The 27,977-nt window shown below is 45.7% G+C and overlaps 2 long non-coding RNA genes across 3 annotated transcripts; one reads left to right on the forward strand and one right to left on the reverse strand.

The window, feature by feature from the left end:
- Nucleotides 1-578: 578 nt before the first annotated feature.
- Nucleotides 579-25,018, forward strand: LOC125336880. Of its 2 annotated transcripts, XR_007207871.1 has the most exons (4): nt 579-758; nt 8,871-8,978; nt 23,111-23,178; nt 24,873-25,018. It is a non-coding gene; the product is annotated as an uncharacterized LOC125336880 (long non-coding RNA). The 2 variants fall into 2 exon arrangements; XR_007207870.1 differs by lacking the exon at nt 24,873-25,018 and having other exon boundaries at nt 23,111-23,193.
- On the reverse strand, nt 23,380-27,717 carry LOC125336881. The gene is made up of 4 exons (XR_007207872.1): nt 27,525-27,717; nt 26,872-26,921; nt 25,015-25,096; nt 23,380-23,481 (listed from the first exon to the last, which is right to left on the reverse strand). It is a non-coding gene; the product is annotated as an uncharacterized LOC125336881 (long non-coding RNA).
- Nucleotides 27,718-27,977: the final 260 nt, after the last annotated feature.

Raw genomic sequence — 27,977 nt, forward strand, 5'->3', positions numbered from 1 at the left:
AGCTGTGCTGGAGTTTGAGACACTCCAGGCTGCCAGCTGCTAGGATTAAGCTTTCCTCCAAACAGAATTAACACTTCCAGTTCTGACTTGGAGCACTTTGGCTGTCCCCGTCCTGAGCCTTTTTCATCACCACCCACCTACCAGCTCTGCCAAAAGGCCTCACTTTTCTTCTGAAGAACCATCTGTCCTTGTCCTTGAATCTCTTCTCCTTGAGATTTTCCTGCCTTCTCCATCCCCCAGTTTTACTCCAGCCCTGACCCTAAGTCTGTTTATTGATCCTAAGCCTGACTTGAATCACACTCCTTTTTTCAGGCCCTCTTTCTAAAGAGTATGACTGCAGCACTTCACTAAAGAGCGAATGCCCTTGTTGTTCTCTTGTTATTGGAAGTGTGAGAAAGTGTGTGGTGACCATGCCAAAAAAATCAGTAACCTTTCAGTGGCAGTTTGTAGAGCACAGTGAAACATTGCAAAAAGCTGCCGTCACACAAGGACTTTCTCCCTTGGCTGCAGGCACATTTGAACTGTGATATCCAGGGGGTGGAAAGCTGAGAGTGATTTCTCAACATTGTTCCTGAAATAATCCTGCTAAAGTCAAGAGGGCTCCTTGAACAGAGCCCCTGGAGTCCTACAGTGCTCAGAGTCACGGCAACATCTCTGTGCCCCACACAGAGGCTGAGGTGAAGAAAAGGCCCCTCTCCCCTTTGGGGTGAATTTGGCACCTCTCAAGATCACAGACTGTCATCCTGGTTTGGCACAAGGTATGAACCTCATCACTGAGAGTTTGTGGCAGAGTATTTTAGAGAAAGAATTTTGTATCAACACCTCAGATAGGATGAAGATATCCTGTAAAAGTATGTAAGCCTTGGGTTTTTCTGGTCAGCTCTTGTCAGAAGGAGAAAGCAGAATCGAAAATTTGACCTTTTTAGTGAAAAATGAATACTACAACATCTTGCTGTTTCACAGGTGGGAAAAACATAGAGGTAATTTAGAAATCTTGAAGTGTGGCAAAACAGGACTGCCATCCCTCAGCCTGTACTTCTGAAAAGCCATGGGACTGGGGGTCAGCTTCTCCCCTGCCTCACCCTGCCAGCATTCACCTCTGCCCTCAGCGCTCAGCCTTCAGTCCTCAAATCCCCTTTCCCCCTCCTGCCCCGGCTGCCTCGTCTCCTGACGTGTTTACGGCTGCCCCTCGGCCAGTCCCCTCCTCGGACACCCATCCATCTCCATGTGGCCTTTCCTCCTGTCTGTTTAAATGCCGCCTGTGATTTATGGCCCAGCAGCTCCCAAACACATCCCGGGTGTGTTATATGGCACTGGCGTAATGCAGACTCCCCTCAGCCATGGAGGAAGCAAATTTATTTATTAGCTAATTTATGCCTGGCTTTTGGTTTTTTTTTTTTTTATTCCTCGGCATAATTCTGATTTTAATGTTCCATCTACACCACATCAATATCCTTTCACCGCCAGCAAGAGAAAACAAAAAGTAAATATTTCATTTCCCATTCCCTCCCCTCCTAAAAGGTTTAGCCAGAGCCGGCTCACCCGGCATGGCCCGGGGTGAGACAAATGGGAAGCGACTGTGGGCTGCCACAGGGGTGCTTTATGGGGAGGGCAGTGCCCACAAGTGTCAGGTTTCCAGCATAGTTGCTATCTATTGGTGCATGAGCAGAACAAATGCAAACATCTCCTGTATCAGGTTAAATTACTGGCCTGAGCTAATCTGAGGCTCCAATCCATTGCTAATTTATCAGTCTGCTGATGCCATTTGCTGCATGGAGCTCTATTCAGAGAGCACATCAAGGTGCTCCAGGAAAAGAGAATAAAAAAAAGAGAAAGGAGACAGAGAGAGGAAGAAGGGGAATGAAACGTTATGCAGAAAGTATTAAAAGGCTGAAAGAAATCTTTGGCCAGGGGCATTGACAAAATCTCTTGGCAGCTGGAGGGATTTATGTCCTGCTGGATCCAGGACATCTGCCACGAGTCTTTGCCTGACTGAGGAGCATCGAGATTCTCACAGAGCCTCATCGTGCTCCCCATGCTGAGATACAAACCCTGTAGTCCTGGGTGCTCTTCGCATATCCCTAAAACTGTGGGTCAGGGACAACTCAGTTCACTATCCCTGCATTTTTTGGAGAGAGGATAGAAAAACAGTGATTTTGCTAAAATCCCAGTGGAGTCCAGGTCTCCCAGAGTGCTGGAAACACAGAATAATGTTCCACTGATCCAACTGCCCCAGCACCTTTTCTTAGTCTGGAAAGAGATTTCTGGTCACTGGGCAGACCCTCAGCAGAGGAGACCTCTATGCACACGCAGCCTCCAGCGACTCAAAAATGTCACTGCACTGGGATTATACCTTGGCCAGAGGCTTCCTGCACCCCTGTGTGTGCCACTGTGGTGCTGAGCAGTGCTGAAGTGGGGATCACAAACCATAACCCTTGATTCCTCCCTTCCCTGCTGAACACAGAGCAAAAGCCAGAGTCTCCTCTGGAAACCAGGTTCCTGCTCTGGAGCTACTCAAGATCATAGTTTGTTTTCCTCCAAAAAGAACTGTTGCAAGACAAATACCTCTCTGCAGACCATTGAAGTAGGTCACATTAGGCAGGGCTCTGGAGAGTCTGACACTTCCCCGTCAGCAGCAAGCACTGCTCTGCTCACTTCTTTCCTTTTTCTCCCTCTCTCCCCCATCCCTCCTCTCCTTCCATTGCTCTAACTCTGCAAAAAGGGGACTCTGTGAAAGGGAAACATCTCAAGGAAAGCCCGTGCTCTGCTTTGGCAGCTGGAAGAATCAATGCTAACACGGCCCCTGACTGCAGACAGCGACTTGCACTGGCACAGCATCATCAGCCGGGCAAAATCCTGACGGGCTTGAGCAGAGCAAGTCAGAGCTGGACAGGGGTGGAGCCCTGTGGGCCCCAGGGAGCAGGACTGGGGTATAAGGACTGTAGTATAAGGTCAAACATTATTTAAGAGACAGTCATCAGGCACTGGAGCATCCCAAGGGATTCTATTCACTGTTCTCCAGAGCTGCTGGACAGACACAAAGAGTCCTGCTGCCCGTGCCAAGGGGGGTGACCAGGGACATCCCAGCTGGGCTGCTGCCTTTCCTCAGACTTAAAGGATGATCCCATCTCCTCCATGAGGGCACTCCCAGCTCCAGCATCACCACCAGCACTGCTGTCTGCCCCTTCTCCCTCCCAGTGCCATCTAATGGGATGCCTGAGCCAGGACTCCCAGTTTGTTTTCCAGTTGGGAGTGATCAGCACAGTGGCACCCTCAGGCAGCTGAAGGCTGTAATGCTGCAGGGATGTTACACCCCCCTAGCTGCCCCAGACAGACACAATGAGCATTAGTTAAACACAGGTACTTGTTTCAGTTCATAGATTAGCACCAGCCTCCCCTCAGCCCACAGGACGGGCAGATAAAGCAAAGTTTGTGTGATTAAATGATAAAATCTGAACATCACAGACTAAGCTGGCCCAGGCATGGAGTTATAACTGACCAGAAAAAGGCAACAGGAGATTTTTTTTTTTTTTTTTTTTTTCTTCTCTTCCTTAGGCACTCTGCAGAGTTCAGGCAATAAACCCACTCTCCTCTCCCTGTAAGGGCTGTAACACAGTGGAGCCCCACTGCCTCCCTGCACCCAGCATTCCCATGGCATTCCTGATAAACAGAGGGTAATAGCAGGAATATCTAAGGGCTTTGAGCAATAGGAGAGAGTGATCCCAGAGCCAGCAGCTCTCAGGCTCTCCGGTGGGACAGAGACAAAAACCTCAGGACCTCCTGCCTGCAGGAGGGACCACAGCCCCAGCACTGTGTCCCGCTCCCAGCAATCATCCAAAATCTATTTTGGGACTGTCTGGTCCTGAGCAGGGCTCTGCAGCTCCAGCCCTCGAGGAAATGCAACCAGGATTATACTAACAAAGAGCAAAATTAATTCACTGGCTTGATGCTGTCTGAATTTTGAAAGAATTTCATTCTGGATGTTTAGGAAGCTTCTGTCTCTTGCAGATGAGCTGCATGGATTGCCAAATGTATGTCCTCTCAGAGGGAAAAATGAGGTTTATTTCTGTTACAAACCTACAGGACTTATTTCAGTTTTACATACTTCCTTTCTAAATGGAAGCGTTTTAGAGGAAAAGAAAATACTTCAAAAATCCTTCCCAAAAAAGTGATTCTGAAAATGTTTTGATCTGATTGATCTATCAAGCAGTGGCTGAGGGAAAGGAAAAGATGACAGCTGCTCCTTTTGTTGCATGCTGTTCTGATTAGCCTCAAATAAGATGCTCCCTGTCACCTCTGGCCCTCCACGCAGGGAATGCACAGAGCTCTGTAGGCTCCGCTGAGGACAGCCCATGTGGGAGCAGTTCTCTCTCCTTCTGCTGGAGGGAAGAGATTTCTTTTTGCCCAGGACTGTTTGGAAAACCATGGTTGGATTTAAATTCAGAATAAAAATAATAAAAGTTTAGAAAAGGTTTAAGGGGTGTGGATATAAATATGCTGCTAGCAATAACTTTTCTTGCTTCTTTCCAGTGCTGTGAGATGCTTTTCTCTCTCACGAAGATTGTAGCAGAGTTCTATAAACTATGAACACCTGCAACCTTGTAGAACTATGTTTATGGTACAGTAGGAAAATATTTTGACAATGGATGTTTTAGGATTTTAGCCAATAACCCCAAGGGGTGCCTGATCCTTTGACCAATTAGACTATGAAGAAAAAAAGTTTATAAAAGTTGGAAAATAATTAAATAGATCAATCTTGCTGCACAATTCCTGCCTGCTGGATCTCTCTTCTCCTCCCTACCACTGCAGGATACAGCAACAAAGGGGTCTTTCCAAGGGCTCAAAGGTAGCTTTAGTTGTGATCAGCATTGTCTGTCTGGGAGCAGAATCAGGAGCATTCACACAGGGAAGAACTGTGGAGTTTCACAGAATCCCAGAATGGTTTGGGTTGGAAGGAACCTTAAAGCTCATCCCATTCCATCCCCTGCCACAGGCAGGGACACCTTCCGCTATCCCAGGCTGCTCCAAGCCCCATCCAACCTGGCCTTGGACATTTCCAGGGATCCAGGGGCAGCCATAGCTGCTCTGGGCACCCTGTGCCAGGGCCTCCCCACCCTCACAGGGAAGGATTTTTTTCCTAATATCCGACCTAATTCTGCCCTCCTTCAGTTTGAAGTCATTCCCTCTTGTCCCATCTCTCCAGGCTCTTGTAAAGAGTCTCTCTCCATCCTTCCCGTCAGCTCCCTTCCCAGCATCCATCTGCCTCTGGCCCTGTGTCTGCTTTGACATCTCTGACTAACCTGCCATTGGTTCCAAGGACATTATTGATATTCCTTTCTCATATGAAAAAGCTGTGCCACAGCAGAGAGCCAAACCACCAAAGCCAGCAGGGTCCTCACCTGACTTAATGATGCAGAGCAGGCTCTCTGTGAGAGGCAAGAAGGATTTCTCCAAGGCTGTGGCTAAGCATAAGCCTGCACACACCTTTGATGGTGGTGCCTGATAGGGACTTCACATTCCCCTGCATCTTTGGGATCCTTACTATGTGTTTGAAAGAATTTTTCTGTCACTGGGAGAACACAAAATCCTCTCCTAGATATTTCCAGGCAGTGAAGACTTCCTTTCCAAGCTCTCTTTTCTAGGCAGATGATCCAACTGCTGGGAGTTACAGATTATTTTTTGGTGCCAGAGGAGCTGAACAAAGGCCAGAATGGAAGAACTCAGCCACATTCCCCAGTGAGAAACAAGTTTGGCTCCAGCTCAAAACTCTGCTGCTCAGGTCCATCCATGGCGCTGAGGATAATCAGACAAGGAACTTGTTGGAATCTTAATTCAGAAAAAACCTGAGAGCCAGAGCTAATGGCTAAGTAATCCCCACATTAGACCTTTGACAAAGCTGAATGGGAGAACTGAGCTGCCAAACATTTCCAATTAAATGCAACAGTCAGGTCAGCATCTGGGGTGAGGGCAGGGATGGGACAGAGGGTTGGGGGTCTCTGAGGGCAGCTGGGACAAGCAGCATTTCCAAGGCTGTGTTAAACACGGCCACAGCACAGTGAAATAAGGTCCTTAGTGCTTCATCTTCACCTCTATGCATCTCTTTTCCTGAGGACGGGGGTAGCTATTCCATATCAACCCTGGTTGCATGGAAAGGACTTTTCTTTGCTTCTTTTCCTTCTTTGTGCCTCCTCTATCCCCAGCCCCTCTGTTCCCACCCAGGAGCAGAGGGTGATTTGTTTACTGGCTGGAATGAAACCCACTTAATGATGAAGTCCATGGCTAAAGCCTGTGGACATCAGGGCAGCCTTAATGAAATTTCTGTGCCTGAAACACATTAGTAGGCACGAGCTGAGACTGGAAAAAAGATTAGACTGCTGAAGACCTGGCAGAGCTGGAGCTTTCAGAGTGAAAATCAGCAGAGAGAGCAAGGCAGAAAAAGGAGCCAGACACACAAGGGGCTGCTCTGGCTGTGCTAATGTCTTGTCTGCCTGAGCCACCAACCTTCCCCCATGCTCATGCCTGTCCTTTTCCCAAATCCCTTCTGATCTCTGGCTCTCCCTGTGGGCCTGCAGAGCCCTTACACGCTCCAATGGGTCCCCTCCATCCTCACTGGCCTGCACCAGAGCTGGCAGAGGGGATGAGATCCTGTGATGATAAAGGCAATAACCTGCTGGTTGTTTTGTCAGACAGAGGAGCCAAGGCTCTGGGAGCTCTGTAGAGATTCCCTTGAAGGGAAGGCTTGCGTGCTTTTGCTTGATTTCCATTCCAATTCTGTCCTGGATTTTAGTCCATTTTACACTTGGGCAGCAGAGATGCCCAAGGGCCATGTTTCTGTGCAGAGAGGAGAAGGGAGGTCAGATACAGGGAAGCCCTCAGGCTGTGTTAATGTCTCCCTGAAGACAGGGAGCTGAGCAGATGGCATCTCAGAGCCCAGCAATGTGCTCACACCAGCAGCTTTTATGACCCTTCAGCTGATGACATCATGCAAGTCACCTCCCAAATTTACACCGGGCAGCCTGGGGACAGGGGAAGAGAACATGGCTGGGAAGTCCCTGCAGTGCAAGAACAACTTCACTGCTTCGAGAGGAGCTGGCAGCTCCTCTCAGTCACTCAAAGCTTCAGAGCCAAGGCTGTGCACACTGGAACCAGGGAGCCAGCTGGGATTAGGAATGGGGCACCTTCCCTCCTGGACACCTCTGTCCAAGTGGCTCCAGAAATGCTTGGTGCAGTCAGACGTGGATCTGGGGGGTGATTTGCTGGGAACTGGGTGGGAGAGGACTTCTCTGTCTGGTGCCACACAAGGAGGTGCCCCCTTCAGGGCATCAAGGCCTGCTGGCACAGCTGGCTTTGCCCAAATCACCCAGGGACCCTGAACTCCTGGGATTTGACACAGCCACAGGCTTCACTCTTGTAGCAACATTAACCCTGAGTTTGGAGTGACAGGACAAGGGGGAATGGCATCTGACAGAGAACAGGTTTAGATTGGATATTAGGAAGAAATTCTTCCCTGTGAGGGTGGGCAGGCCCTGGCACAGGGGGCCCAGAGAAGCTGTAACTGCTCCTGGCTCTCTGGAAATGTCCAAGGCAAGGTTGGACGGGGCTTGGAGCAGCCTGGGATAGCGGAAGGTGTCCCTCGTTATGGCAGGGGGTGGAATGGGATGAGTTTTCCAACCCAAACCATTCTGAGATTCTGATTTGCACACTTTCTCTGTGCCTTGAAATGTGGCCATCAATCATAGCATTGAAAAACCCTTTAAGTTCTGTTGCCTTTCTTTAAAAAGCAATGAATAATTATCAAACCATTGCAGCATTGGTCCTTCAGTTGCTCTATTTTTCTTTAATTCCTGGCTCTGACTGTCTCCCAGAAGACAAACGTTTGACTTTTCTGCTGTACCCTTTCAGATGCGTTACAGACCTGTGATCTTGTCTGTGCTCTTAATGGCTTTGTCAAGAGATCATTTCTGCTCAAGCCTGGTTAGTCTTAATAAAGATTAAATAAAGGCATAAATACATTTGTGGTTTCCTTTTTGCTGGGCTGTAATTTGACTAACAAGTTAAATTAATTTGCAAGCTAATAATTATTTGGTTAGAAGTCGATGGAAGGAAGTTTAAGTTGAAAATGGACTTTTCATGGAAATAAAAGAGGAACCAGTTTTTAGAAATATAAACTGAATGTGGGAAACAGGATGAGTGACATTTCAAAAATCCTTTCTCATTAACTGGCTTTAGCTTTCAGTATATGTCATTTTTATCCCCATTTGTAAAGCTAATATTTCTTTCTGTCACAACTGTTGGGCAGACAAATCCACAAAGCCAGAAACTGTTGGTGATGGAGTTACAAAAGCAGGGAGATCATCAGGAAGATAACAGTCCATTTTCAAAGCTTGAATCTCAGAATGAGTTACTTTCCCCTGTGATCTCCAAATTCACATCCAGGAAAACAATGTCCATGCTGTGCTGCTACAGAGCATTTTGTGGTCTAAATGGAGAGAGTGTTTTGGCACTCTGTTTTCATTTGTTAATTGACTCCTCTCTTACTTAAGATAGGAATTGGAATGGTTGGTGATAAATGGATTACACAGCGCTCTTTGTTTCAGCGCAAAGCCTGTGAAATAAATGCAAATTCCTCCCCACACCACCAGCAGCACTGCAGCAGGTAAATGTGTGCAGGGATCTGGGTGTTTCAGGGACCTGAGAGTCCTTTCATCTCCATCACTGGTGTTTAACTCAATAATTACCTAAAAATGTGAATAAATAACTCATGGAGCACAGTCCAGAATCCACCACTGATTTTCCTGCATGATTTACGTTAATTCAGTCTCTGTGAGGGCTCACTGAAGTCCCTCACTCTCACATATTTTGCTCATCAGGTCTGGCTTCAGCAGGAAGGATGGAGAGTCTCCAGTTTCTGCCCAGTGCCCAGGATCCTGCCTGCAAGGGAGATTTAACTGGTGGGACACGTATCCATACCCAGTCTGGTGAGTGGGATTGAAGGTCTTCCTTTTCCCAGGGGAGCATTTCCACCAGGGGAAGCCTCAATAGCTTTTTCAAACAAAAAGAGGGAGCCTTGCACAACACTCTGGCCTGCACTCCCAAAGATTGCCAAAGAGGCCTTTGCACTCTCTAAACTTGACCAGAAATTCCCATTCTTTGGTCCTGCTCACAGGTTTCCTGTTTTAGCACTGGTATTTTAGATCCAAGTTCCAAAACACATAGTTCAGTTCACTTCAGGTGCTTAAAAAAACACAGATCTGTGCCTAACTCTGTCCTTTATACTGGTTCTGACCGTCAGAAGCCAGAAGGTGCTGGCAAGCTCTGCTGCAGCTCCATATGGTTGCTTTGTGGCTCCCTCTGCTCTTTAGAGGGGAAGGAAGACATGTTCTTGCTCCCATCCAGGCTCCATTGCCAGGCTCTGATCTTCCAAATTATCACCCTACAAAGAGACCTTTAACAAGGGCTGGCTTGTCCCCTCTGCTGGGTCTCCAGCAAGCATTTCTTCAGTGTCAGAGCTGCAACTCTGCATTTTTCTGCCTCCTCACATAGGATCTTTCTGCTTCTTACTCACTCCTTCCCCTCACTCCCCATCCCTCTCCTCTCTTTCAACTCATTCCATCATTTTCACTGAGGAGGATCTCTCCCGTGGTTTTTATTGCCAGCCCATGTTGTCCTGACATGAAAAGCTAATTCAAAAGGAGACAACTTCTTCAGAGGGAATTGAAGACTGCAGCCATATTCTCAGCTTTATGTGGGATCAGAAATTGACAGAAAAACATAAATCATAAGAACTAGAGCTGATTTGCAACAGGCAGAGCTTACAGTTCCTGGCACAACAGCAACAAATTGGAATTTGGCTTGTACTGAGTGAGAGCCCTTCTCACTGATCCCTCTAGACACTGATCACACTGGGTAGCGAGAACCAGGCTTGGAGATGGACTGACAGATGTGAGTGGCAAGAAAACGGCTGAGGTTGTGCCCCACTTCACCTTACAGCCTCTGCTCAGAGAAACTGTATGCTAAAGATTCAAACACATTCTGCTTTTCCATCTTACTACTCATTGTTTTAACTCCACCAAAGGCTGAGTTCATGGGAAATGAAGTTTCCCCCTTGCTGTGCGTATTTCCAACTCCAATTTACTTTCCTCAATAAGTCTTTATAAAAAACCAACAACAACAAATCCATCTCCAAATAAACTTTGCAGAACAAATAAACAAGGAAAGTCCTTGTTGCTTCCACCGGCGACTGCACAGGACTGATGGAGAGATGAGACAATGCTGTAACTCCCTGAGGGATGGCTGATGTGACAGCAGAAGCCAGGCAGAAGGAAGCAGAAGTGGTGTTGAGAAAAAAGAGAGAGGTTTCTGCAGACAGGAGGGGGCCTCATGTCGATGCTCAGACTTGCCCTTGCCAACACAAAAGGAGATGCAAGAGCCCTGGAGCTCTCAGCTCACACCAGAGCAAAACTGCAGGCAGGGCTGTGAAATCCCTGAGGACAGAAGGAAGAGACACTTGCCTGCAAAGAGCTTCACTGCACCCCTTGGAGCCTGGGTGAAGGTGGAAGAGCTTCTGAAGGTGCCATCTGGCTGACAACTGCTCTGGCACTTGAGTTGGCATTTAAATTCAGGGGAAACTTAGGCAAAGTCTCAGGCACCACGTTCTCCCTCCTCCCACATTTCATGACACCCCACAGCTGAGTCTGGGGAATGAGCCCTGCTGACCCCATCCCCTCCCTGTAGCTGATCCCAGACGCACCCAGGAAGAGGTTTGGCCCCTAAATGAATTCTGCCTGTGGTAGGCAAAGTCCTGAGAAGCTGTAATTTGTCATTCACCACAGCTGCTGCTGCAGACACAAAGCCTGGCCCACAGGCTCAGCTGAACCTTCTCCCCTTCTCCTGGGATCTCACCATCCCTTTCCTTTCTCTAGCACCTGAAGTTAAATAAAAATGGTAGGAACAAACACTGGGAAAAAATACCTCTAGTCAGATCAATGGATTTCATTTTTACAGCAGTCTTAAAAGTTTCCTTTCTCTTTAACAGCATTTGTTTTGATTTTCTTTTGGTTTTCATCATAATAAAGTTACAACCTGAAAGAAGGGGATAAAAAACCAACTTTCAAGCAGCGTTTTTCTTGGTTTCTTTTCTCACTTAAAGCTGCCGCAATATTTAGAGTTGCTAAAATGAGGAAAAATTGCCCTTTTATTCTCACAGAAAGCCTGTTTCAAAGAATCAGCATTTTTCAATGAAAAATGGTTTGTTGAAATTTCCCAACAAGTGCTTTTCCTGAGAGCACTGAGCATAGTCCTGCTAATGCTTGCTTTCTGTGTGGAGGGTGTGGATCCCCCTCAGCCCTCACAGGAGGTGTTTGTGGGTATCAGGTCAGATAAAGGCTACTTGAGATTTGGAGCAGGATTTCTGTCTTGGACATCCCATTTTCCAGACACTTCTGCAGATGTAACCTATTATTATAATCCTTTTCACTTTTCCCCCTTTCCCAAACATTGCTTTTTACCTGCAGCAGGGGAGGCAGCCCTGTGTCCCAAATCCCAGCAGGGATGCTGTGCTCCTTCAGTGCATTTCTCCTGGAGATGCGAGCTATCCTCCTGGGTGTAGAATGGAACAGACACCCCCCCTCTTTCTTCCAGCTCTGGCAAGAGCCTCTGCATGGTCAGACTTTTCCAAAACAAAGTGCAGACCTGTCCTTGAGGCTGTGAGGGTCACTCGACCTGGTAGCTGCTGTGGGAGCTCCTAACTCAAGCTAAAATCCTCCTTTTTGGGGTTTGGATAACCATGCAAGGTTGGAGTGGCCAGGGCACATCTTCCCTGCAGGATGATCCATACCACTGTCCATTTTAAAGTGCTGGAGTGTTGAAAAGAACGGGATTGAATCCTTGGAACAGCCTGGCTCCCTGGCCCTGGCCCTGCCTCCTGCCTCCACGAGCGGCTGCTGGCAGAAGATGGAGCCGGTCTGCAAAATGAGCATCTCCATGGAGATAAGCTGGGAGCACAAGAAGGTCAGAGCCAAAGCATCAGGAGCAGCAGAGGAGTTCTTCAAACTTCATTTCCTTCCAGAGAAATCACTTGATGGAGATTTGTTGAACGTGACACCTGGCTGCCTCGCGTTGCCGGCTCGAACAAGGAGACAAAAGAGGGAGCTAATTGTTTCCAATGCATGCAAGTTTAATATGGTGCATTTTTAATTAGGGCTGGAAAGGGGAAGGGAATCAATTACCTCTCTCAGGGGCAGACACCACTGGAAGGTGATGCCGTGTGGAGAAAAGGAATTGTGGCATGATGCTGAGGCTCCCTGATGGAGAGAGACCAGGGTGCTCCTTGTGTGCCAGGTGCTCTTGGTGGCTCCAGGGAGGCTTGCCACGAAGTGGCACTGTGACACCATCCATGAGGACAAGAGCAAGGGGAAGTGCTGCTGAACCACCCTGCCTTGGGGTGCCCTTGTGCCTGGGGGAACTTTACAACCCTATGGGATCATCTGCTCTGGAGAAGGAGATAAAGACACTTCAGAGCTCTGTGAACATCCTTTCCCACATCTCTGGTGGGATCTAGTCCCCTTCAAGCCATCCTATTCCTTAACTGAGCAGGATTGTGGTAGCCCATTAACTGGTAGGTGCTTGGTGCCCTGTCATGGGGGAGAGGAAAACAAAGGCACTTTCATGGATGGGATGCAGATCTCTGGAGAATTCTGTGCCTGTAGATCCATGCCAGGGAGCTGGAATTGAAGGGCTGCCAGTGAACAAACACAGCAATCCCAAGGACTCTCAGAGAAGCAAATCCCCATGGCACAGTGTTGAGACAAGCACACAGAGCGAGGAGCTGCTATTGCTGAAAACTTATGTTCAGATTGCTCAGCAGAGCGAAGCTGAAGTCTCCAAGGAGCTCAATTTCATGCCTTTAATGAGAATTTTATTTCCTACAGGAAGGAGCCAAAGTCCTTCAATTCAGTGTAATATTTTGCAAGAGCAGATGGGTCTCAGGATCCTTCATTCTCAGAACCCTCAGACTCAGTCTTTGCCAGGCAGAAATCACAGCCCCTCCATGTCCTTCAGCAGGACACTTTGGGAGGGTTTGAATTTATTCTCCTTGGTTCTGAGTGACTTCGGTGCCTATTGACATCCACACCACAGAGATTTCTCTGCAAGGCCTAAGGGGACCAATTCATCTGGCTGAAAATAAGATCAGTATCACCATCTGAGGGGCCCTACAACCTCCAAATACCTGCATGGTATCCCTACAGCTATCTGGAGTACCTGATGTTTCCCAAAACATACTGGACACCTCTTCTTAACCAGCTGAAAACAACCAGTGCTTGGCCAGTTTGATGCAAAAAACTTGTTCAGTTGTTATATGGGACAAGGGCTCTACAGTGCTGCAGTTTGAGGATGGAAATGATCTCCTAGAATTAATTTGGGACATTTTGCTTTTGAAGTTGGAGCTACACTAATATATGGCACTGTAAAACCAGAAAGAATAAAACATAAACAGCATCCATTAAAATAAAATGGTGAGTACAAAGTGAGTGCTAAAGAAATAGATGCAATGGTGAAATTCACCTTACACATGTAAGATTGACCTCAGGCCTTCACTGCCAGGCAGAATTGAATTCTTTTTCACTTTGTGTCTTTCTGTTTCTCTGTGTTTTCTCAATGAATCTCTGCAAGATGCTGTTTATGGATGAAATGCAGCATGCTTCTTGAAAGATTTATTAATCAGAACTGCCAAATTCATAATTACTTTCTGGGCACTGAAATTGTTTGGCCTTATCAAATAAATGAGAATAACCACTGATTATTGTTTTTGGAGAAAGGAGTAGCTGGTAACAAGGAAAAAAACATGCACATATGAGAAAGAGAAAGATAATACAAATGGTCAGAGATGTGTTCGTGGAGAAGTTTGAGTGGTCAAATGACTCATCTGTCTGAAAAAAGAAACCTAATTTTCATAATATGAGGCACTCAAGCAGTCAGTAGTGCTTTCACTCCAGCACGATGGATGGACTTCATTTGTTTCCCTGATCCTCTTCTGCCACTGCCTTTTTATGGTGCAGAGGTAGCTGGATTTTCCCTCTGTTGCTTTGAGTTCAAAAATAGGAACTTCTGTTCAACAGAAATTACTGACATTTAATGCCAGTGAGAAACTTGTAAAGACCTCGAGATTTTAAATTTTTCCACTTCTGGGGCAGAACAGCCACACCTGATACACAGATGCAGCCCTACAAGTATTTTAGGAGTGCTTAGGGGCTTTTTCCACTGGCCCTGAGATTTTTGAAAGGTATAAAACATGTGAACTTGTGATTAGAAACTCTCACCACACCCAGAAAATCCAGCCAGCTGTTCCAGGAAACCTCATCCACAGGTATGGGACACCCAGCCTGGAGTGGAAGAAGTTTCACAGCCTTCAAAAAAGGAAGATGTTTGTGCCCACCTGCTTTTTGGACATGGGAATGGACATCTGTCTTTACTGCCATGACTTCAGTTGCTCTTCAGGAAGAGGGGTAAGAGCCAGGTGCTGTTCTGGGGGCTGCAGCCCCCAGCGCTTGGCTCTCTGTGCTCCTGCAGGACCCTGCAGTGCTCCAGGGGGAGCAGGGTTAAACTCTCTTTCAGGCTGCTGGCTTGGGGATTCCTCTCTTTCCCACTTCCCAGCTTTTGCAGATTTTTCCCCTCCTCTCTTCCTGTGATGATTCGTGGGGGGAAAGTACAATTCTAAAATGAATAATTGATATTCTTTCAAAGCTATCTCCTTTACTCTACTTGTTCTCTTAATTTACTTGGTTTATAGCAACTGATGACAGAAGCCTATTGTTTTGCTGAAACATTAACTTCACAAAGTCATTCCGCTCCCATCTGCAGCACTAAAATTAATGATTCCCTCTGCAACATCTGTTTAATTAACTATCGGCACCATAGAAGAGGCATCCAAATACCCCAGCGACTAAATCAGCCTCAAATTAGGGAAATACGATGTTAAATTGTATCAGAGAGAAGCAGAGATTATCCTTTGGAGTACTGACACTCATTAGCCACCAGCCACCCCATGTATCTTTTCCATGAAGAAGTGTCAGCAGCTCTTTGCCATAAAGTTTGCATTTAAGGACTCCTTTTCAGTAGTCACGGGGAAGGGGAGGGGTTGGAGGGATGGGGGCGAGCTGAAGCCAGTGCTCCATCCTCTGTATTGACGGATCTGCTGCTGGGATGAAAGATAAAGGTAAAACTGTGCTGCCACTGGCGTTGCCATCGTGCTCTTGGAGTCTCATGCCAGTTCCCAAATGCCTGACCATTCCCTGCAAAGACAGCAGGACTCGCTGAAAAAGCTGCCACTGAGAGCAGGAACGTCCAGGGCTACTGCTGGAGGCTCCAGACTCTTGGATACCCAGGAAGAGAGAGATGGGAGAAGGCAGCTCTAAGGGAGGAAGAAGGGAGGATAAGAGATTTGGATTTCCAGTCTCTGAAGTCCCTGGGGGTAAAGAGGTTCCTGGCAGACCCCACTGCTGATGTAGCTGCATGGCCAAATTTGTATGGGCAAGGCACAAAATAAGGGGCTGATCAAAGAGTTTTTGGGGGTTTTTTTTGACTCTTTTTCCCTACTTTGAACTCCCCCTTACGTTGCTGTGGCAACAAATGCAGCGTGAAATTGCAAGTTTGCAAAACATACTCAGTCAGCAGCAGCAGCAAAGCAGCTCCAACAAAGGCAAGGGAGCAGCAGCAAGGTGGGAGATGGGCAGGGAGGGGACCTGGATCCCACCACAGAGGGAGAGGAGAGGAGAGGAGAGGAGAGGAGAGGAGAGGAGAGGAGAGGAGAGGAGAGGAGAGGAGAGGAGAGGAGAGGAGAGGAGAGGAGAGGAGAGGAGAGGAGAGGAGAGGAGAGGAGAGGAGAGGAGAGGAGAGGAGAGGAGAGGAGAGGAGAGGAGAGGAGAGGAGAGGAGAGGAGAGGAGAGGAGAGGAGAGGAGAGGAGAGGAGAGGAGAGGAGAGGAGAGGAGAGGAGAGGAGAGGAGAGGAGAGGAGAGGAGAGGAGAGGAGAGGGTTGGGTGGCTGTGGAGGGACAAGGTGGGCAGGGGAGGGCGGGTGGCAGTAAAAGGGAGGTGGTGTAGCTCAGATTCCTGCTCTGTAGTTATTAAAATACACATCTCCACCCACACAGTCTGCTGCCTATCCAGAGGTGTTACCTCGGATGAACTCTCTCCAAAAAGGGAACCCTCTGGGGATTTTCACCACTTCCCAGCGAACTTGGGAAGCATTAGGTTGTTCACTTTAAAGAATGAGCCTGAACTCCTGGAAGCACTGAAATAACTCTGAGGTTATTCTCTAATGCATGAGCTCAGGTCAGGAAAGTGCATCCACCGAGGCCTCTGGGGTGAGATTTTTCAAAAGCACACCAAGCCCGAGGCTCAGTGCCCACAAGGGCCAGATTTTCATCAGAGCTCAGTTCCCATTTAGGCAGCTAATTAATCTTTGCAAACACCTCAAAGTATCTAAACTACATCTGCAGCTGTGATGTTGCCCTGAAGAATGGCTGTGGCTAAACTAAAACTTCTCAGTTTAAAAATCCATTCACTCCCTCTTTGGAAGGGTGTCTGCTGCCTTTTTTGACAAAACTGAAATTTCTGATTGTTGTTTTTTGGCTTAAAGAATCAATGCACATCAGAAAGTCTGGTCTGAAATCTCACCTTTACCTTGTCCTCAAATCAAACATAAGCACCAGGGAGGAGTTGAATTTGGCTCCTTTAAACCCATATGACCAATTTAAATGTAGCGTGTTGGCACACTGGGCACATCTATAAATGATGAATAAATTTCAAGGGGAGCAAGGAAAAACAGGATAAATGAGGCTGCTGTGAGACAACAAGCAGAAATACCACCCTTGATTCAAGAGGAACTGAAGTCAATAGACATTATTTCTCCTATACAAGATCTGTGTCACCCTCAATGTTCACTGAGATAAGCAGATTCTAGCCCTTTCTTTCTCATCTTTTCCCAAACATCCTGGTTGTCTCTGTGTCTTGACATTGTCTCTCAGTGGACAGCTCAAACCCCACCAGTAACTCAGGGTTTTCGAAGGTTCCTTTCCACAGTCCTGCATTCTCTTGTCTCCCAGCAAAGACGCAGTTGTTGATTTGGCTTAGTTTAAGGACAGACAGGGGGTTTGTGTCTCCATGGAAGACAGTCCTGAACATTTCTTTTAATGAACTTTCAAAGTGGATTTGTCAAACCTTGTTCAAGTTTAAGATAAGTCTATATAATTCATGGTGAGAATGTTTAAGACCGTTGCAAGAAGTTTTGACTTGTTTGCTTTAAAAATTAATTCAAACTAACACACTCAGGCCCCCCTTTGTAGCCACGTCCTGTGGATGCTTCTTGCTCAGGACAGAATTGCAGATGAGTGACCCAGTTAATAAAACCCTGCCTTGTTGAAAGAGGCTCCTGCGTGGCTCCAGCAGGAGGAAGAGTTTCTTCCCACGTGACAAATATCTCCATTTGTGACATCCCCACACTTCAGCATGCAGGGAAGCAGAGCCAGGAGCTGCTTTCCCAGCGCTCATGGGCTGAGGTTATTGGCAGAACTCTACTGACAGAGCATGTAGAGAATGTACCAAACCACATTTAAAAGTGTGACATGAAATTCAAAAGCAGCCAGGGGAATTACAATGCTCTGGAGCAGGATAAGATGCTAAAGGAGCATGAAACACATGTTATGCTTAATGTGATTTCTTTTTTTTTTTCTAAGACTGTTTCCTTTTCAAGCTTGCCAAGGAGTACATGGAGCTGTCAGAGTACAACCTCAGACATGAGCAGTCATGGCAGGAGTGGTGAGGTGGATCCAGAGGCAGAGCCAGGCCAGTTTATGCCTCCCCTAGATAAGGGAGTAAGGTGAGCACTGGCTGTGACACAGCACACAGAAACCACTCCACATAGAGAGAATAAGGAACAGAAGTGTTATTCCATGTGCAGAGGATCTCCAGCCCTGGATATTACTGGTAATGCAGTGAGAAGGAAGACAGGGAGGTTGAGAGAGTGTCCCTGGAATAACCAGTGCTGGGAAATGAGGGATCAATATTTATTTGGTAAAATGGCACATGGCTCTGAAACGCAGTAGATGGGGAAAGAGACATTGTTTGGATGATGGCCCAGAGAAGCCAGCAGGGACTGGATTGTCATTGTGATTGGATCTGCACACACACCCAGGAGAGCAAAGGCACTGCCATGTTATATTTATAATTTTAAACAGATTGGATGAAATAATAGTGGGAGAAGATATAAGGGAAAAAGGTGTCCCAGGACTACATAATAGATCAGTGCCAGAGCTGGGAATTGATTTCTGAGACTCACAGTCCTCAGCCCATTATAATAAAACCCACTGAACACGAGGAGTCTCTCTCTTTGCTATTATCCTCAAGGTTTGGATTTATGTATTTATATATTTACCAAACACAGAGGAATGACAAACAGAATGAGAAACACAGAGCACTCAAGAAAGCTCATAAAGTCCTTTTCATATCTTTAATCAATCATGACTAGTGTGTCTCCCATCCATTTTTTTCAGTTTAAAATAGAATAAAGATGTCCCCTCACATCATAATCTGTCTCCAGGCAGCTGTGCTCCTTACATCAGCACAATGACCCAAACTACAGGGCTGTATTAACAGATACCATCTAGGCTTTAATGGAGTTCAGCCACTGGGATTAGCTCCCTGGAATGGAGTTTGGGCTGCCAGGCACTGCACACAACTGCGAGCACATTACAAGTTATAGGCATCAATTCTTTCTAAGTGAGAAACCATTCCAAATTCAAAACACTTCAGACCTAATAACAGGAAATTATCTTGATGGATTCCCTTCAACAGGTAAAAAAACGGAGATGAGGAGAGAGGGTAAGGCGTCCGATCAAAACAAAATCATATCTGTGCTTTTTTCTCTAGTTCAGAGCAAAGCAGGAGTTTGGATTTAGATGTCAGGGAGGGAACAAATTGTGGAAATGTAGGGTGGAATGAGAAAGAAAGTTTGTAAACTACATTTGCAAGGAGAAAAGGAAATTTTGCCTGCCTATTTGGGTCACTGTGTACCAGAAGTGTCAGTCTGACCCAGGAGGGACTTCTCTAAGAATCCTGAAAAGTCCCTTGCAGCTCCTTAGGGTATTTTTCCAAATGGAGTCAGGAGTTAATTTTCGTGGAATTATAGGATAATAAACTGATTTGTGTTGGAAGGAACCTTAAAGCTCATCCTATCCCACCCCCTGCCATGGGCAAGGACACCTTCCACTATCCCAGGTTGCTCCAAGCCCTGTCCAACCTGGCTTTGGACACTTCCAGGGATGAGGCAACCACAGCTTCTCTGGGCACTCTGAGCCAGACCTCACCACCTTTTTTTTCCCTTAGCTTTCATATTTCAAGGATGTCCAATGTGGGCATCCTTAATGAGACCTGACTTTTCAGATCAGAAGACACTCAATGCTTCATGAAAAGCAGGTCCTTTTTAAAAGTGTCTTTGCTCAAGTACACACTGGGAGTGCACTCTCCAAAAGTGTTCACAGTGTCTGAAAATATTGTCCATTTGCCCCTTTAATCGCTACCAATGGTCCAGGGCTAGAAAACCCTGGAGGAGAAGAGGAAGGGTCAGAGTTCCAGTGATGAACGCTGGCAAGCTGAGTCACTGATGAGTTGCGTCCTATAATCCATCATTTTTAAACCTTGCTTGTCCAAGAGCTTTCTGTGATGTCAAGCTGAGTCATTTCTGCCCATGAAACACAGAGGAAGGGAGAACCTTATTTCATCTCCTGGCACTGTGGCCATGCACCAATCCTGCTGCTGCCCCATTTTCTCCACGTCTGTCCCACTCATCCCCAGCATGTGCATTGGCCAAGCCACCATCTGACATCCTTGAGAGAACAAAGCTTCCCCAAGCCAGCAAAAGAGTCCCCTAAGGAAAAAGAACTGAAAACAAATTGAAAGCAAGACAGACAAACCAAAAGGCAGATTTTCCTTTCAGCATATTTTTGGAAGAGGAGGGGAAGGAAGTCCCTTGTGGGCAGAAACCTGCACTGCCGTTGGATTTCCAGCTCAAGTCAGAAGCCCAGAGAAAAGACAGCTCTTCACCAGTGGTCAGGAGGGACTGCAAACACAACAAAGCTTCTTGTAGACAAACAGCACAGGGGAGTCACCAGGGACTAGCTCATTAGTCACACAGCGTTTGCACATGCTGATGGCTGAAGGCAAAATACGACCTTAGGTTCCATTATCACACCAAACAATGTCTGTTGTTGCAAGGGGAGAACAAGGCAGAGCAAATGTACTGCATGAGATGTGAAGGACAGGGCTTTGATGGTGACAAGATGTTACAGCAGCTGCAAAGGGGGATGTCCTTGCTTATCATCTCTGGCAGGGTGGTGGCTCAGACCTGGGACGGTGCCAGGTACTGGAGAAGGGCACTCTGGAATAAACCTGGTCTTCTCCAAAGAGCTTTAACCCTAAATATCTAAAATCTCCCAGTGGGTGAATATCAACAGACAAGACAGACCAAGGAGGAGTGTGATGATACTAATGTTGTTGGATATCAAATTCTTCATGAAAAAATCAAAGCAGAAACTATCACAGACTATGGGGAGAGAGGAGTGTTTCGCAAAGAGCAAAGCACCCAGTCCACTGAGAACTGAGAGTGTTCTCAAAGTCCCTGAAAATGCTCTCTCCCCACCCACGCAAGGTGACATTTGTCTTCACACGGCAGGTGAGCCCTGAGTACTGTTGTATTCAGAAAAGAGAGTGACTGAAGCAGTGGGAAAGGCTGGGTGCTGGAAACCTTCATAAAGATCAACTTCATGGGCAGCCCTGTTGTCTTTTTCTGGTTTCACATATCACCTGGATAAGTCTTCCAGCACTCAAAAAGAAGTTAAAGTGCTAAACATCCTATGGCTTTCCATGAGATGACCCAAACCTTCTTTTTGTCTGAGGAAAGCAAGGGCACTTTTTATACTTGAAATCAGATCTGGAGTAAGATTTCTTGAAGGGACCAAGGTTGCTATATCAGATGAGTTTGGGTCTGCTGACCAGATCAGCAGGGCTCTGTTTAGGTCTCTGAGGGCTGCAGATGTGAAGTCCTCCAACACACATTCAGCCCCTCCATTTTCTTTCTTAAGAATAAATACGTCAATATAATAAAGAGAGAAATTATAAATACAGGTTTAACCTCATGGAATGAATCCCAAAGCGCCAAGGATGGATTTGTGAAGACTTCTTGAAAGTTTTCTCATCAGTAACATTTGCATGTCTCTTCTTCTGAGTCTTGACATATTTTACATCTCTTTTGAGGGCTTGAAACATAGGAAGAACAGATTTAATGGGAAGCAGTGGCCTCCTGCTTCCAGGAAGATATTGTTAGGGTTGGCTGAAATGAAGAAGGTTCATCAGCATGTTCTCAGAGCTTCTTGCTGTGGCACTGAGGAAGATTTAGCATGTTCTGATATCCATTTCCTTCCCAGCTCTAATCTTAACACCCACCTCCTGCATGCTAAATGAACATTGCAGCACTTCATAATGGAGACAGGAAATTAATTCCTCATAAAGGGCGTTTTTTTTTTCTTCCTACCCCTCTTATTAAGACTCCTCAGCCCTGTCAACAGCCAACTGAGCTTCCACAAGTCATAAAGGTGCATTTCTGCAGTCTCATTTCCTCAAGTCTCCTGCTTGATGAATTATGCCCATTAATAACCTTCCCATTGGAAGAGCAGCTGCTGGGATTCACAGGACCTTGTTGGATGGTGTAACCCCGACCTTTAGCAAGGGCACTCTGGAAAATGCAGGCACGAAGCAGAGGGGCTGATGATCTGAATCTGCTCTGCTCAGTCCCTATTAGAGGCAGCAGTTAGAGAAAAAAGACCCTCCCTGGTCTTGACCAAGGATTCCCATGGGAACTTTCAGAGCTGGACCACCCTCCTGAACAACATCTGAAACAAAGTCTTTGATCCTGGAGTCTGGTGTAACTTTTATCATTTCCACATCTTTTGCACCCACTAAGGGCGTGCATCCATGTCTCCAGGGTACAGGATGTCCAGAACAAGGTTTTAAGAGGAAAAAGTTCATGGAGTTGTCTAAAAATAGCCTTTCCTTGACAAATAAATTAACTAAGAAGTGTAAAATCCCTATGTTTTTTATTACAATTTTTCTCTCCAACCCATAATCTGTTGGGAAATATTTTTTTTTTTGGTGGATGTGACTAATCTTTAATTATAAAGAATATAATTTTAATGTGATCATTAGAATGGACCGAGCTGCATCGAAGTGACAGATCTGGTTTAGAATTGTGCTGTTTCACCCAGGTTTGAGCTCAGCAGTGTCAGACAAGTGGAGATGATGTTTAGTGAGATGGATGCTAAAACAGCAGGCAAAATTCTGTGAAATGAAAATGGATCATCTCCATGTGATATGGATTTGGAAGAAACCAGGGTGAGAATTTGGACCTGGTATCAGAAGCTGGAGGGCAGTGGAAAAGAAACACACAGATTGCATCCTCAATTTTGGTAGAAACCTTAAAAAAACGTAATTCATGTAGCTCTCAAAAATAAAAGCACAAGACCAATTCGATGATCTCAAAACTAGAGAAAATATCCCAGGTACACGATGTTTGGAACTTCCCTCGGTTCCCTTTGCAAAATGGTATGTAACATTTAATTTTGATTTTTCACATACCTACACCATGTAAGCTACAGAACAGCAGCATAACGTGGCTCTTCACAGGATTTTAAAGCTTTTCTAGCAGGCCTAGATGAAATGTTCTGTAGAAAAGTACAGTTACGCTGTGGTTGCCTAGCAAATGTCTCTGAGAAAGTGTATCTGTTTAAAGAGAAAAACAAATTAAGTATAAACCATCTGCAAGGCCATGCTCCCTGGGGACAGTAGATTTCTGTAAGACTCAGAGGGCAAAATTGTCAAAATCTCTTGTTAAAATAGAGGCAGCACATCACAGCCACGGACACCAGAGATATTAAAGTGAAAAACCCTGCTAGTTCTGGCTCAAAGTCAGAAATAACTGAGTGCTTCGAGATCTCTTGACCCCAGGGAGTTATTAGTAACATTTTTAAAGTCATCTTTAATGTTATGTGTCTTTTGTTTTCAGTATCTTAGGAAATTACACCCCAAAGGGGAATGGACTCCTCAGTTCTGTGCCAGTCCCTGAAATACGAGGTTGGTGTCTCTAACTCCAGAACCAAATCTGCGTGTCCAAGAAGGGAAATACACTCTGTGTCTGCCTCCTAATGGCTATTAAACTGTCTTTGGCAAGGGATTAATGGACTGGTTTGGCTTTTCAAGCTCTTGCTTCTATTGCTGAAATATTTCTTTAAAATCTTTCAAATTCCCTCCTTCCTTCCAAAATCTTCTCCCACCTATTAATAAAAGAGACAAGTTGGCAACTTGGAGTCTCTGATGTCGTGGCCTCTGCTTTTCACTCAGGGGGATCAGGTGAGGGCCACAAAACTCCACTGGGGCCTGTTTTTGAAGAGAGAAACACAAAATTATTTGTAGAAGGATGTCCGAAACCGTGATCCTCAGTGCCATGGAGTGGGAGCTGGAGAAAAACACAGGACTCCTGTTAGTGTGGCTTCATTCTGCTCTGGCCCCTTCCCCTCCAGCTGTTCTGTGCTTCCATAATGATTAGGTGCAGAGTCCCTAATTAATCAGGGTTAAACCTGATTGCCCACCCAACAGCATTATGTTCCTTAAATAATGTCACCAGAAGTACAAAAAGAAAGATTTCTGGAGTTCTCAGGGAGAGCCTTTGACCTGTTAACTGCCCACAAACCCCTTCCAGTACAGATTAAATCCAAGGACTCCATCCTTTAGTAGAGGACTCATCCACCTGGGGCCTAAGCTCTGAGCTCAAATCATGAAGGTTTTGTCTGTCAAGGGCTGTTGCCCACTTTTCTTCATTCCTTCAGAAGCAGGGGATAATCTCTTGACCTGGGTTTTTGAGACGTTGGGACAAGAGTGAGAATAAATATTCTCCTTCCTGATCATTCCAGGAGAGTTTTAATTTGCACATTTTACGTCTGGGAGTCTTTCCAATCTGTATTAAGTTTGCTGAAAGGAAAGAGTATCATTTAAGCCAAGGGATTCAGGATGAAACAGCTCTAAAAAAAGACTCTCTGTGTTCCTTCCCGTATGAGCTGTGAACTGCATTATTAACAAAAGTTCTAGAGTATCTCTTGGGAGAAAAATCTTGAATATGTGGATGTGAGAAAATGGCATGGACATCCCACAGGGATGCGTAGGATCTGACTGGTTTCCTCTTGCTGCAGAACAGACACAAAGTAGAGGATCACTTAGAGCAGGAGACTCTACCCCTCCACTGCAGAACCCTACTGAATAAAGACAGGACTGTGTTGTCTCTGCAGCCCCATGATTGAGGTAGTTGGCACTCACGGGCCTTTCCTAAACCCAGAGGAGGCAATTCCGAAATGGATCATTACTGGAGAATGGCCTCACTGGCTGGGTGAACATGCTGGATGCTCCTTGAATAAACAATACCTTGGCAAACAAATGAATTATCTCATTGTAAATACGTGTTCATCAGTCTTGTCTGAAGCTTCTGATCCCAATTCTTCAGCTCTCCTGGCTTCCAGTGGTGACAAGATGGGGTACGCAGCACACAGGAAAAGCTGCTCCATGTTTGTGTCCTTCTCAGCTATTTACAGAAATGTTTAGATGTAGGGGGAGTTCGATTTATGTGCCTTATCTTCCTCAAACCAGAGAGAACTCTTCCCTTCCATTACAAACACTGCTTAATGGATCTCTAACAGCCCTGCTTTCACAACATCAAATACACCAGAAAATAAGGGGGAGCAGGAGGGACCAAACAAACAACTCTTTATTGTTTCCAGGTGTCCCTGATAATGGGTGGAGGAAGAAGTGGAGAAGAAAGAGGGGAGAGAGTTAAGAAAATCGTAATTGGGTCCTTGGCACAAGCTCATCATGCATAAACATGGCAGACAAAAAATCCTGAGTGTTAAAAGAAGTTCTTACCTCCTGAAGATCCCAAGTGTTCAAAGGATGTCTGAAAGCAGACCTGCAGTTCTTTGTCAGGCCCGTTTGCCTTCTCAGGGCTCTGCAGACAAGAAGCAAATGGCCAAGGTGGTGTTTCCCCCACATGGGAGGCTGTTCTCCATCACCCAGCAAACCAGCCTGGAGATAGCACACACTGGAGGATGAGCCAGCTGGGCAAACTCCCTCCCCTTCAGCCTCAGTAGGATTAAAATCACCCAGTTTGTCTCTTTGTGGTGTAACACAGTTGTTCTCCGGTGAGAGAGGCTGCTCATTACACACATTTGCATTGATCTTTGTGCATTCCTGCACAAAGTTATGCTGAAAACGGCTACAAAGAGTTTCATTTCCTTCACTCTGGCACTGTATTTCCTATCTCCTCTGAACCAGACTGGCGCACAAACCAAAGCAATCCCAACCTCCACACACCCACCCACATATGAAATGGGTTGGCCAAAGTGAGTTGGAAACATTCATTATATTATAACAAAATCTTCTGCTGTATTTTTCCCTGCCTCCTATGCAGTCCTGTGCTTGGCTTCTGCCTTTTAAACTTTATAATAGCCTTCATTCTTCTTTTCCTTTATGATTTTTTCTTCACTGACTGTAAAAACCACTCAATTTGACAGCATTCCACTTGGAAAATCAAGAAGTCCATAAATAAGGCTCAATATAGATCCAAATATAGTTGCTAACAGAAATGGTAACTTTTATGAGGCTGGACGGCAACTTTTCAATAAGACGTTTTGATAGGCAAATGCCACTGAATGGGATGGGAGCACAGAGAAGGGTATTTTTAAAAATGAAAAGTTCAGGTGGTTTTGGTCAAAAGCATTGCATTTCTCCTGAAATGTAGGAGGGAAGTGGAGAGAGAAAATAGAACAAAATATGAAAAGGTGAAAATAGAGGATTTCATCTGCTTTGATCCAGATTCTTGGGTCCATTTCTCTCACACACCAATTTAATTTTGATTTTACCTGTTACCCTGATCTGGCATAGGAAAAGCTATTGACAAGTCTTATGTTGTAGAGGTGACAGTAGGGAAGATGAGAAGGCTCCAAAGCAGCTGGAGCAGTCCAGGGCCCAGTTCCCTTAGAATATAAATGAGAATTAAATGCTTAATTGCTGCTGCTGGTGCTTGAAGTCCATCGTGGTTCTTGCTGTAACGCAGAGGAGGGAGGACAGGGATGGGCCTGTGCTCACTGGTGTCTCTGGAGCCCAGAACTGGAGATTACTGGGGTGTTTCTTTAATGGGCATCCTTAGCTCTGAGCACTTCAGGGAAACCTATGGCACACAAGTACTCCCTTGTAAAGAGGTTTTTTCCTCTCTTTCCTATGGCTTCCCAGGATCTGGGCTCAGTCTCAGCCTCTCCTTCAGCAGATTGCCTCATTTATTTAGATCTCTCTCTTCTTCTCACTTGTTTCTTTTTAGAAAATGCATAAAGAAATCAATAGCTTTTAGGATTCCATCTTCCTGCCCTTTTTTGTTTTAAATGGGACTCTTTCAAACAATAATCAGGAGAAGCACATGGCCAGGTGATGCTTTCAAATAAGTTTAATTTTCTTTGAGAAACAAGCTTTTAAAAGTCATATTTTATTAATTTTTTTTTCTGCAAGATAGGAATTAAAATCAGTAGATTTTGCTCATCCTGGCCACAAGCTGTTTTCAGTGAGGAGCTTAGATTACTCTGTTAGCAAAACCCAAGGTGTGGCTGCTTTGAACTCTCCCTGCCATGTCCACCTGCAGGATTCTCAATTCACACACACACAGGAGAGATCCACACACACATTCATTTGTCCTTGATGGTTTAATTAGTACTTGAACCATTCAACACTCACCTCTTCACTTGTCCTTTTCATTCAAATGTCACCTCCCAAACCAGTCTCTCCTAAGGAGTGAGAGGAAGGGGGAGAATTTTCAAATTACGGAATCCTGCTTTTTCTTCTGGATTAACCGCCCATTTTAAATGCCATTTGCCCATCAGAGGCTGAAAGGGGAAGGAGCACTCCTACTTTGAGATATAAAAATGGTAAGAAAGAGAGGGGACACAGCTGAGGAAGAAAGTGCTTGGATGATGCACAGAGGGAAGCCAGTGCAATGTGAGACCTTGGCATCCAGGGAGATTTTTACTAATGGTCTCTGCAAGTCTTATTATTTCATACATATTCTCATCCCTCTGACAGAGATACTGCATAAATCACTTCCCCTTGTCCCAGGCTGACCCCGTAACCTCTGAGAGATAATGAGGCACTGTACCTAGCATCTCCTAATGCTGCCAAGATCTAGATCAAAGAACATTAATTCTCCATGATAACATCTCTATTTATTAATGCAAATGCCTTTAATCCTTCCCCAGCCTCTGCTCTGCTTGCCACCTTTACTTTTATTACCAAAATTTCTTCAGAATTAGGTAAATTGGCTTAGTGTCCCCAGAAGGTGGATGTCACTAAGAGCTGAAGTCTGATGTGTCCCCCCTGGCAGTGACACTCACCTCCTGGACAGATGAGCTCCTGGACTCGTTACAGTTGGCAGAGGCTACATGCTGGGGCCTCCCAGAGGTGCCAGAGTGTTTGTATTCATTCCATAGAGGTCAAGAAATAATTTGTAATTATTTTTAAAGTTAATTTTCCCCCCCTTTTGCCATATTTCAGTGAGCAGACTGTGATTTCCCTCTTCCCCCTCCAATCTTCAATGTCTTGTGCTCCTCAAAGTTATTTTCCAGGGTGTTTCTGGGGAAAACACTGCAGGTCAGCTCTTCCTGCCAGCTACCACGTGTGCTGGGATGTTTACTTTTCTTAGAAACGTATCAGGGAGCTCTGTGGGTTTATGCTAAATAATAATCTGCTCCAAGAATAGGTTTCCAAGGAAGTAGGAAAAAAGCCTTGACTCTCACAAACAGGCCAACAGAGAAAGAAATGAAACTCCATCTACTTAAGCAGGGCTC

This window comes from Corvus hawaiiensis, chromosome 21 (genome assembly GCF_020740725.1).
Source record: "Corvus hawaiiensis isolate bCorHaw1 chromosome 21, bCorHaw1.pri.cur, whole genome shotgun sequence".
In the NCBI taxonomy this organism is placed as follows: domain Eukaryota; kingdom Metazoa; phylum Chordata; class Aves; order Passeriformes; family Corvidae; genus Corvus; species Corvus hawaiiensis.